Raw genomic sequence first — 10,212 nt, 5'->3', positions numbered from 1 at the left:
ATGTCTTTATATAGACGTGTTAGGAAAGTCCAGGCGTTTATTAGTCACTGTTGATATCCTTTCGATATATGTCTTTATATAGACGTGTTAGGAAAGTCCAGGAGTTTAATAGTTACTGTTGATATCCATTCGATATATGTCTTTATATAGCGTGTTAGGAAAGTCCAGGCGTTTAATAGTTACTGTTGATATCCTTTCGATATATGTCTTTATGTAGACGTGTTAGGAAAGTCCAGGGGTTTAATAGTTACTGTTGATATCCTTTCGATATATGTCTTTATATAGACATGTTAGGAAAGTCCAGGCGTTTAATAGTTACTGTTGATATTCATTCGACATGTGTCTTTATATAGACATGCTAGGAAAGTCCAGGCGTTTAATAGTTACTGTTGATATCCATTCGATATATGTTTTTATGTAGACGTGTTAGGAAAGTCCAGGGTTTTAATAGTTACTGTTGATATCCATTCGATACATGTCTTTATATAGACGTGTTAGGAAAGTGCAGGCGTTTAATAGTTACTGTTGATATCAATTCGATATATGTCTTTATACAGACGTGTTAGGAAAGTCCAGGCGTTTAAAAGTCACTGTTGATATCCATTCGATATATCTCTGTATATAGACGTGTTAGGAAAGTCCAGGGGTTTAATAGTCACTGTTGATATCCATTCGATATATGTCTTTATATAGTCATGTAAGAAAGTCCAGGCGTTTAATAGTTACTGTTGATATCCATTCGATATATGTCTTTATATAGACGTGTTAGGAAAGTCCAGGCGTTTAATAGTCACTGTTGATATCCTTTCGATATATGTCTTTATATAGACGTGTTAAGAAAGTCAAGGCGTTTAATAGTCACTGTTGATATCCATTCGATATATGTCTTTATATAGACGTGTTAGGAAAGTGCAGGGGTTTAATAGTTATTGTTGATATCCATTCGATATATGTCTTTATTTAGACGTGTTAGGAAAGTTCAGGCGTTTAATAGTTACTGTTGATATCCATTTGATATATGTCTTTATATAGACGTGTTAGGAAAGTCCAGGAGTTTAATAGTTACTGTTGATATCCATTCGATATATGTCTTTATATAGACGTGTTAGGAAAGTCCAGGTGTTTAATAGTTACTGTTGATATCCATTTGATATATGTCTTTATATAGACGTGTTAGGAAAGTTCAAGGGTTTAATAGTTACTGTTGATATCCATTCGATATATGTCTTTATATAGACGTGTTAGGAAAGTCCAGGTGTTTAATAGTTACTGTTGATATCCATTCGATATATGTCTTTATATAGACATGTTAGGAAAGTCCAGGCGTTTTATAGTCACTGTTGATACCCTTTCGATATATTTTATATAGACGTGTTAGGAAAGTCCAGGTGTTTAATAGTTACTGTTGATATCCATTTGATATATGTCTTTATATAGACGTGTTAGGAAAGTTCAAGGGTTTAATAGTTACTGTTGATATCCATTCGATATATGTCTTTATATAGACGTGTTAGGAAAGTCCAGGTGTTTAATAGTTACTGTTGATATCCATTCGATATATGTCTTTATATAGACATGTTAGGAAAGTCCAGGCGTTTTATAGTCACTGTTGATACCCTTTCGATATATTTTATATAGACGTGTTAGGAAAGTCCAGGTGTTTAATAGTTACTGTTGATATCCATTTGATATATGTCTTTATATAGACGTGTTAGGAAAGTTCAAGGGTTTAATAGTTACTGTTGATATCCATTCGATATATGTCTTTATATAGACGTGTTAGGAAAGTCCAGGTGTTTAATAGTTACTGTTGATATCCATTCGATATATGTCTTTATATAGACATGTTAGGAAAGTCCAGGCGTTTAATAGTCACTGTTGATATCCATTCGATTTATGTCTTAATGTAGATGTGTTAGGAAAGTGCAGGGGTTTAATAGTTACTGTTGATATCCATTCGATATATGTCTTTATTTAGACGTGTTAGGAAAGTTCAGGCGTTTAATAGTTACTGTTGATATCCATTCGATATATGTCTTTATATAGACGTGTTAGGAAAGTCCAGGAGTTTAATAGTTACTGTTGATATCCATTCGATATATGTCTTTATATAGACGTGTTAGGAAAGTCCAGGCGTTAAATAGTCACTGTTGATATCCATTCGATTTATGTCTTAATGTAGATGTGTGAGGAAGGTCCAGGCGTTTAATAGTCACTGTTGATATCCATTCGATTTATGTCTTAATGTAGATGTGTTAGGAAAGTCCAGGCGTTTGATAGTCACCGTTGATATCCATTCGATACATGTCTTTATTTAGACATGTTAGGAAAGTCCAGGCGTTTAATAGTCACTGTTGATATCCATTCGATTTATGTCTTAATGTAGATGTGTTAGGAAAGTCCAGGCGTTTAATAGTCACTGTTGATATCCTCTCGATATATGTCTTTATATAGACATGTTAGGAAACTCCAGGCGTTTTATAGTCACTGTTGATACCCTTTCGATATATTTTATATAGACGTGTTAGGAAAGTCCAGGCGTTTAATAGTTACTCTTGATATCCTTTCGATATATGTCTTTATATAGACAGGTTAGGAAACTCCCTGCGATTTTGACGCTGATGTTAAATACCAATATCACTACATGTTAAAAGCACAGAAATTCATTCATTATAAACACCTGTATAGGTTTGTTTTGATAATGTTTAAATGTTTTTTAAACAATAAAATAGTTGAAGAACTATATCAAAAAGTATATAGATGTCTACTTTGACAATCACACCACATCTCCTTATTTTATATCATTTTTCTGGAATAGGGAAATGTGTTATACAGTAGCTAAAATAATAATAATAAAAAACTGGTATACTAAGTCTTGATAACTAAAAGTATTGGAACAAAGAAACAAAAACGTTTTCAATTTCATTATCTCAATCTGTTTATATCATCTAGAAAGGTTCTAGGCAATCTGATTAAATATTGTAAAGCGACATTTCCTAAAAACCCAACAACGTTAAAATGTCCACGCTCACATGTTAACTGAAGTTTTCCCACTAACAACTTTCGTGAGTTAGTTTTCGGTCAAACAAGGTCACTGAAATATATTTTAAAAGATTAAAACGTTTGGACATTATTAAAACATGTTAAATTCACATTTCTGTAAAGGGTCAGATTATTTTTTCTTTCTTGGTATCCCGATCTTCCCCCTAAACAAAATATATGTTGGTTGAACATGGCTAATTTTGTTTTAGTTAAAAGACATATTATATAAACATACTTGTAAAGTTAATTATATAATTACAATTGATGTATGGTGTGAATGTAGTTAATCAAATTTTATACAAGTTATTGATTGGTTAACAGGGCGAAAGTTTAATTTGAAATATACATTTATCGTCATCTGTTTGACAGGTGAAACGTGTTATTTGAGTTTTACTCGATTTATGAACCTTTATTTGGAAGATAGCAAAATGATAGTTATACGTGTTTGAGACCGGAAACCACTCACAACTAAAAAATAAAATGATTGTATTAATTCAAATAAAGGGGTTAGAAGGCATGCAGACTGTTAAGATATTACTAGTAATATGACAATTTATAATAATCACAAATTACTCAGCACAAGTTTTACCATGTTTTAGTGATTCCTCATTCCCTGACGAGAAAAAAACACTTTTGTGATGAAATGAGAAATCACCCCTATTTACACCACTACTCGCCTATATAAAATATATAAATATAGCAAAAAAAACAACGTATGAACAAATTTCATACTAGTATATTATCAAAACAAGAACATTGTTACAATTTGTTGTAAGTATAGAGAATGTCAGCGAATTTAACTTTTGTTTCTATTCTAATAATGTATGAGTGTACTGATTGTGTTTGTTTATTTTTCTTATTTTCTATTAATATGAATAAGACTATTGTTGTCAGTTTATGAGAATCTGAAGATACATACCGTGTTTTCTTTTGTTCTTACTTTTCCTTTAATCTGTTAACATAAAACGTTAAATAGTTAAGATAAATGTTAGTGGCACTATCATAAAAAAAAAAGCCTGTTGCAGTGTTTTCTTTTGTAGAATATCTGAGCATCGTGTGTTCTGTTTGTTGTTTTCATTTCTTAAAAAATATGACTGTAATTGTCTATTGTAGAGAATCTTAAAGTGATGTTGTATTTTCACTTAATATGTACTGTTAACTTATCTAGTATATTAATCTTAAATTGAATGTTGATACTTGTTTAAATTGAATGTTGATACTTGTTTAAATAAATGCGTCATGGTCAATTAGTACCGGTGTTTGAAAGGTTAATGATTTACTGATGTATGACACAGGTAGAAAAAGGTCTGTTTGATTGCACTCAATGGACTGACACAAATGTGAAGTGTGCATGGCATATATTTGGTTGATATCTTTATTTGGTTGATATTTATATCATGTTGATTAATCATATCTTTTGAAACAATAAAATATGTTTTTTTTTATTCTGTTTTATTTCCCTGGAGTAGCAAATAAATGTTGCCTTTTTTGCTAAACTACCTAGTTGGATGGTTATCGTCATGGCTAGATATGTTCAAGAACGATTTTGTAATAAAGCACTGCCTACATCCCTCGTAGGACGGATCATCCATTTCTACTTGCAGTCCACTTGTGGCTACATTTTTATACTTACCGGTACAAATTCTAAAAGCTTAACTTTGCATCCGGTTTAGTATTTTTCTTTACGGAATATGAGGCGGAATTATATATTTCAAATCCGTAGTCTATTTTAGATCTTATATATGCAATATATATGTTTCTAAGAGAAAGGCTGTTTGCGTCCCACGTAGTACATGTTAGAAGTTTCATGCAATTTAAGACTTTACTGCATTTTGCCTCTATAAGTTCTATATGTTTTAACTAAGTCAATTTACTATCAATAATTATTCCTTAAAAAATCACCTCATTTACTACTTGTAATAAACTGTTACCTTACGTTATAGCTTCTCATACTTTTTCTTTCTACTAAACACAATAGCTACAGTTTTAGAGGAAATGAGAAAGCCCTAATTATCAAACCATGATTTGATATTGTCAAGATCTTTCTGTATTCTCCTTTGAGGTGTAATACCACCACTGATTTTCCCCTATTATTCTAAGTTAAATTTGCACTTTTCAAAAAAATGTGCAAAATTTATCTTTGTTTCAAATAAAGAACTACTTGACAAGAGTAAAGTTTTATCCTGTCCAGTTATATAGAAAAAAATTCACATAACATTTCATTGCATATAAGAAAATAACCATCATTGGAAGTTAACCACTCAAATTTCTCCCCTTATTTTATCTGTGTACAAGGTTTAGTCACCATGTAACCTCAAGATTACAAAATTTTCTATAAGTAAAAGATAATGGTGTTTTGAAATACCCAAGACACATATGTTTATGACACAGAAATGGTTTTACTGCAATAAAATGGAGGATTAATTACCTACAACTGTCAAATTCAAGGAATAATTTTTTCGACCTACTTTCGTATACAACCGGATGTGAGGTACCATGATTTGGTGGTATAACACCTTTAAATATAACCAATATTGTTACCACACAACCATAGTACACTATCGTATGCAAATTTGGAAATAGAACAATTATTGATACATGAAGGGAGATCGTTTACCATAATCATGATAATATTGAATAATGTCGGGCTGATGCCACTTCCTTGAAGGGTACCATTTTGAATCGTGAAAATATCAGAAAGAGTGTTATTTATTTTGACCTGTATTGTCCTGTAACTGAGAAAACTATTAAATGTATTAACCCAACCGAACATGTTACAAGTTATCCCAATTTTAACCATTTTGTTTAGAAGTGCAAACTTTTGTATCATATCAAATGCTTCCTAAAAGTCAATAAATACTCAAACTAAATATTCTTTCTTTAAAAATGATTCTTGTATATCGTTATCAGGTCGAATTATTTATCCCATCGTACTTCTATTTTGACGATATCCACTATGATAAGGTGAGTAAATTAGATTTTTCGCAAGGTACCACCTAAGTCTGTTATTAATTATCTTTTCCATAATTGTTACAAAATTGGATGTTAAAGCTATTGGTCTATATGCATGTGATTCAATTGAATCTTTCCCCTTTTTAAAGCTTGGAATTATTATTGAATGTTTCCAAGCCAGAGAAATATCTTGTGGGAACCAAATTCTATTATATAATACAAGAAGTGCACAATTGATTTATCACTAAAGCTTTTAAACATAATATAGGTACACTTATCTTTACCAGGAGATGTAGTTGAAGTATCAGCAATAGCATTCTGTAATTCATTAAGGGTAAATGGTTCATTAAAACTTTGGGAGTTTCCAGAAAAATATTGTTTCAAGTGTTCAGCTTCTATCGACTGAATATGTTCTTAATGCTTCTGAATAGTTACTTTGGCTACTTACATTGGCAAATGCTTCAGCTAATATATTAGCCTTTTCTTTAGTAGATTTATATGTTTTATTTCTGTAAATCAAAGTATGCATAATTAGTGAATTAATTGTTTTACCCATCATTCTCTAAATTGTATTCCATACTTGCCCTACATTATTTTTATAATTCAAGCCACTAGAGAAGTTTACCAATATTGTAGCTGTGTTAATTTAATAGTATTTCTACATTCTGTTTTTTTTTTCTTTGTAAAATGAATAATCATGTCCACCCCTACCCCATTTATCTGGCCTGGTTATGAGCTTTATTGCGTTCTTTTACCACCAATGTACAGTTTTCCTTCCACCAGGGTACTTCTGGTTTGTTATTTTTCCTTCTTTTCTTAAAAGGGATGTGCTCACCAGTAATTTTAATGGAAGTGTTAGTGAAATGAATACATGATTCATTAATATTGTCAGTAACCATGCTCTCACTAAGTTGTTTATGACATGAGCTAGCGAACCCATCCCAATCAGCTTTTTTATAGTTCCAAATCAACTCTTGTTCGCTGTTTGAACAAGATGAAGTTTGGTTCAATCTTAATTGTATTACAAAATGATCACTTCCATATAAGGATTTATTATCTACTGTCCATGTTATTTGGCGCTAAATGTACACTAGACATTGATATATCAATACATGGCAATTGTAGACCGGAGGGGTTTTGTCTAGTACCTGATTCATCATTTAAAACTATAATATATTTGGTACTAAAAGCATTGTGCAATGAGTTATCTTTAGTGTCAGTTTTATTACTACCCCATAGATAATGATTAGCATTAAGGTCACCACAGATAATAAATTTTCCTTCAATTTGATGCAAGAGATTTATATAATCATCTTCTTTTGTATCTGTTAAAGCATCATATAGGCTAATAATGGTGACCATATCACTGTTTATAAATATCTCAGCAACAGAAGTTTCAAATTGTTAAGTTATTTCTCTTTCTTGTAGTATGGGATGTCTATTTTGACATACATAGCTGTGCCACCCTCTTTTATAATGTCTCTAACTGAAAATCTGCAACAGTGTAAACATTAATTTCAATTAGATCATTTTAACTTTTAAACCAAGTTCCTTGTAGGCATATTACATCTGGATAAGTAGAGGAATTTGATAAATTCCATATATATTCTGGACAATTGCTGTGAAAGCTATGGCAGTTCCACTGATGTATACCAAATGAACTAGTCATTATTATAAATGACATACTTATAAAATACATGATGTCAGTACTGATGTTCTTTAAACGAATACTATTTTAGTATATTTTTTTGTAATCCATCTATTTATCGGTATTGTTACAAAATCTTTTGGACTCATATATATATTATAATTTTATTACGTAAGTATTTCTGTATTGGCCTTGTTATTGGTCCGAGGCTTGCTGTATTGGCCTGAGGCGAACATGTTTAAGATAACTTAATGACAACTGCGTCTTCAAAACAACTGTTTACTTTCAGTTTGTGTTTATCGTGACTTTCGATGTAAAATCTAGAGACGTTCCAAAATCCTGCACTTGTGTCAACTTGGCCAATATAGAATAACTCGGCCAATACAGATATAAACCTATATTGGCCGAGTTTACACATTATATTGCATAGGCATTTTTCATCATATTATGTACAATAACAGTGAAGTTAATTAATATATGTATATGTGTTGATTATTTTGAATTTGATATACTGATGGACAGGTATTTCTCAATATAATGATTCATTTGATCTGTGTTAACATTACACACGTTTAGAGTTTTGGCCACTTCACTGATGTACTTTGTGACATTCTCATCTGTCATTCTCTCTTTTGGAGCAATAACAATATGAGTTATTGCAATAGTTATTATTGATACCATTAGGGAAACAGTAGTATTTGCTTCATCCAATATAGGTTTTATGTGGGTTTTTGTTTTACTTGATTTTTTCTCAGCAACAAAGGTCTAAGTGTTTTCACCTTTTACAATTTTGGTGGCTTCACCAACTGATATTTTCAATTCCTTGCTCATTTTGAGAACTTTTTTTTGTTTTTCTACTATTTTATGACAATCTTTGAAGTTTACACACACTGCTGTATCAGTATTACACTGGCCTTCATGTCTTTAACTACACTTAACACACGCTTTATCCCTTTGACAATTTGTGGCATTTGTGGTATGCTAAAGAACAATTTTACAGTTCTAGATGGTGCTCTTTTGCCTTGTTGTTTGTCATAATATGTAAGCCTTGTGGCTTTTGTGACCCTATATTCGTTAAATGCATATTTAATGTCTTCGTCAGAATATTTCTGAGGTACATTATATATGCATCCTTGTGAGCTCAGAAGAATTTGTGGTTAAGAGCACTTGACCTTCAGCTAGCTGAGTGGCGTTTCTCAGTTGTTTTAGTTGCATACCATCCATACAATTTACAATAATGTTATCAGATCTTATTGGTCTAATTTTTTTAACAATTCCCTACTCCTTTGAAATATTTTTTTGAATTTTGATAGGATTTTCTTCTGCTTGTCGAACACCTCTACCACTGATAATAATATGCCGGTTATCGGGTAGAGAGCGTCGAGGGGCATTGCGTAATGGTCTATATCGGACTGGCTGGGTTTTGGATTGCATGTGAATAACTTTTATTTGGACTAGGGGTTGCAAATTTGCGTTTCTTGCACTCTATTTCTATAGAATTATGAGAAATACCTTTTTTGGAGAAGTCAGACTCATAGCATCTGTCTGCTGAAGAGCTTTCTTCAACAGATTCCAAATAGAAAAAAATCGAAGTTTTTACGACTAATGTAATAAAAAACTTATTAAAAATAGCGATACTTAATAGTTGCCTAAATAAGACGTGCAATTAATTTTATAAATGAATACCTCAGTAGACTATCAACTATCAACTAATTGATTTCAAAACGGATTCTCCTCTCAGTGAAAAAAAATGCCGGTTGAACTGGGACTCGCCGACCCGAAGGATCAACCTGATTTGATATTGTTTATTTAAAGCAATGATCGTGTGTGTTTAAGGAAATTCATTAGTGTTTTGTATACCATCATTCTTGTAAAGTCGTAGTTTGGTTCCTGTTGATAGAATGATTTATGTTTCATCAAAGCTAGTACACGACTTGTCAACATTCATCTTCCAGATGTAACTTTACAGTCATAACAAGATGGTGGTTGGGTCACATAACAGGTGAACATACGTTTTCTAGCTAGTCGTAGATAAACCAATCTGTATAAGGTGTATCCTGACCAATATTCCCTCTTCACGAATGTGACCTACCGAATGAGACTATTTACCGGATTTGTAATAGCATAAGCAACACGACGGGTGCAACATATGGAGAAGGATCTGTTTATCCTTCCGGAGCACCTGAGATCACCCCAGTTTTTGGCGGTGTGCGTGTTGGTTAATCTTTACTTTTCTATGTTTTTTGTACTATTATTTGTCTGTTTGTCTTCTTTCATTTTTAGCCATGGCGTTGTCAGTTTATTTTCTATCTATGAGTTTGACTCTCCCTCTGGTATCCTTTGTCCCTCTTTTACAAAAAAGAACGATTACGTTTCATGCTATACAATAGATCATTGAACATGAGATACAGTCAAATAGAGATCAAATGTCCAGTGGAATATTGTCGTTCTAAATAAATATATCAAAACTAATCTTATTTTATAAATCAAAGAGAAATATTCCATTTTCGACACTTCAAATTTTACAGATTACTACGTATTTGCTTTTCCTGATGCTAAAAGTACACAAT

Source organism: Mytilus galloprovincialis, chromosome 11 (assembly GCF_965363235.1).
Source record: "Mytilus galloprovincialis chromosome 11, xbMytGall1.hap1.1, whole genome shotgun sequence".
Lineage (NCBI taxonomy): Eukaryota > Metazoa > Mollusca > Bivalvia > Mytilida > Mytilidae > Mytilus > Mytilus galloprovincialis.
The sequence above is the reverse complement of the archived record's forward strand: the minus strand, read 5'-3'. Positions refer to the sequence as shown.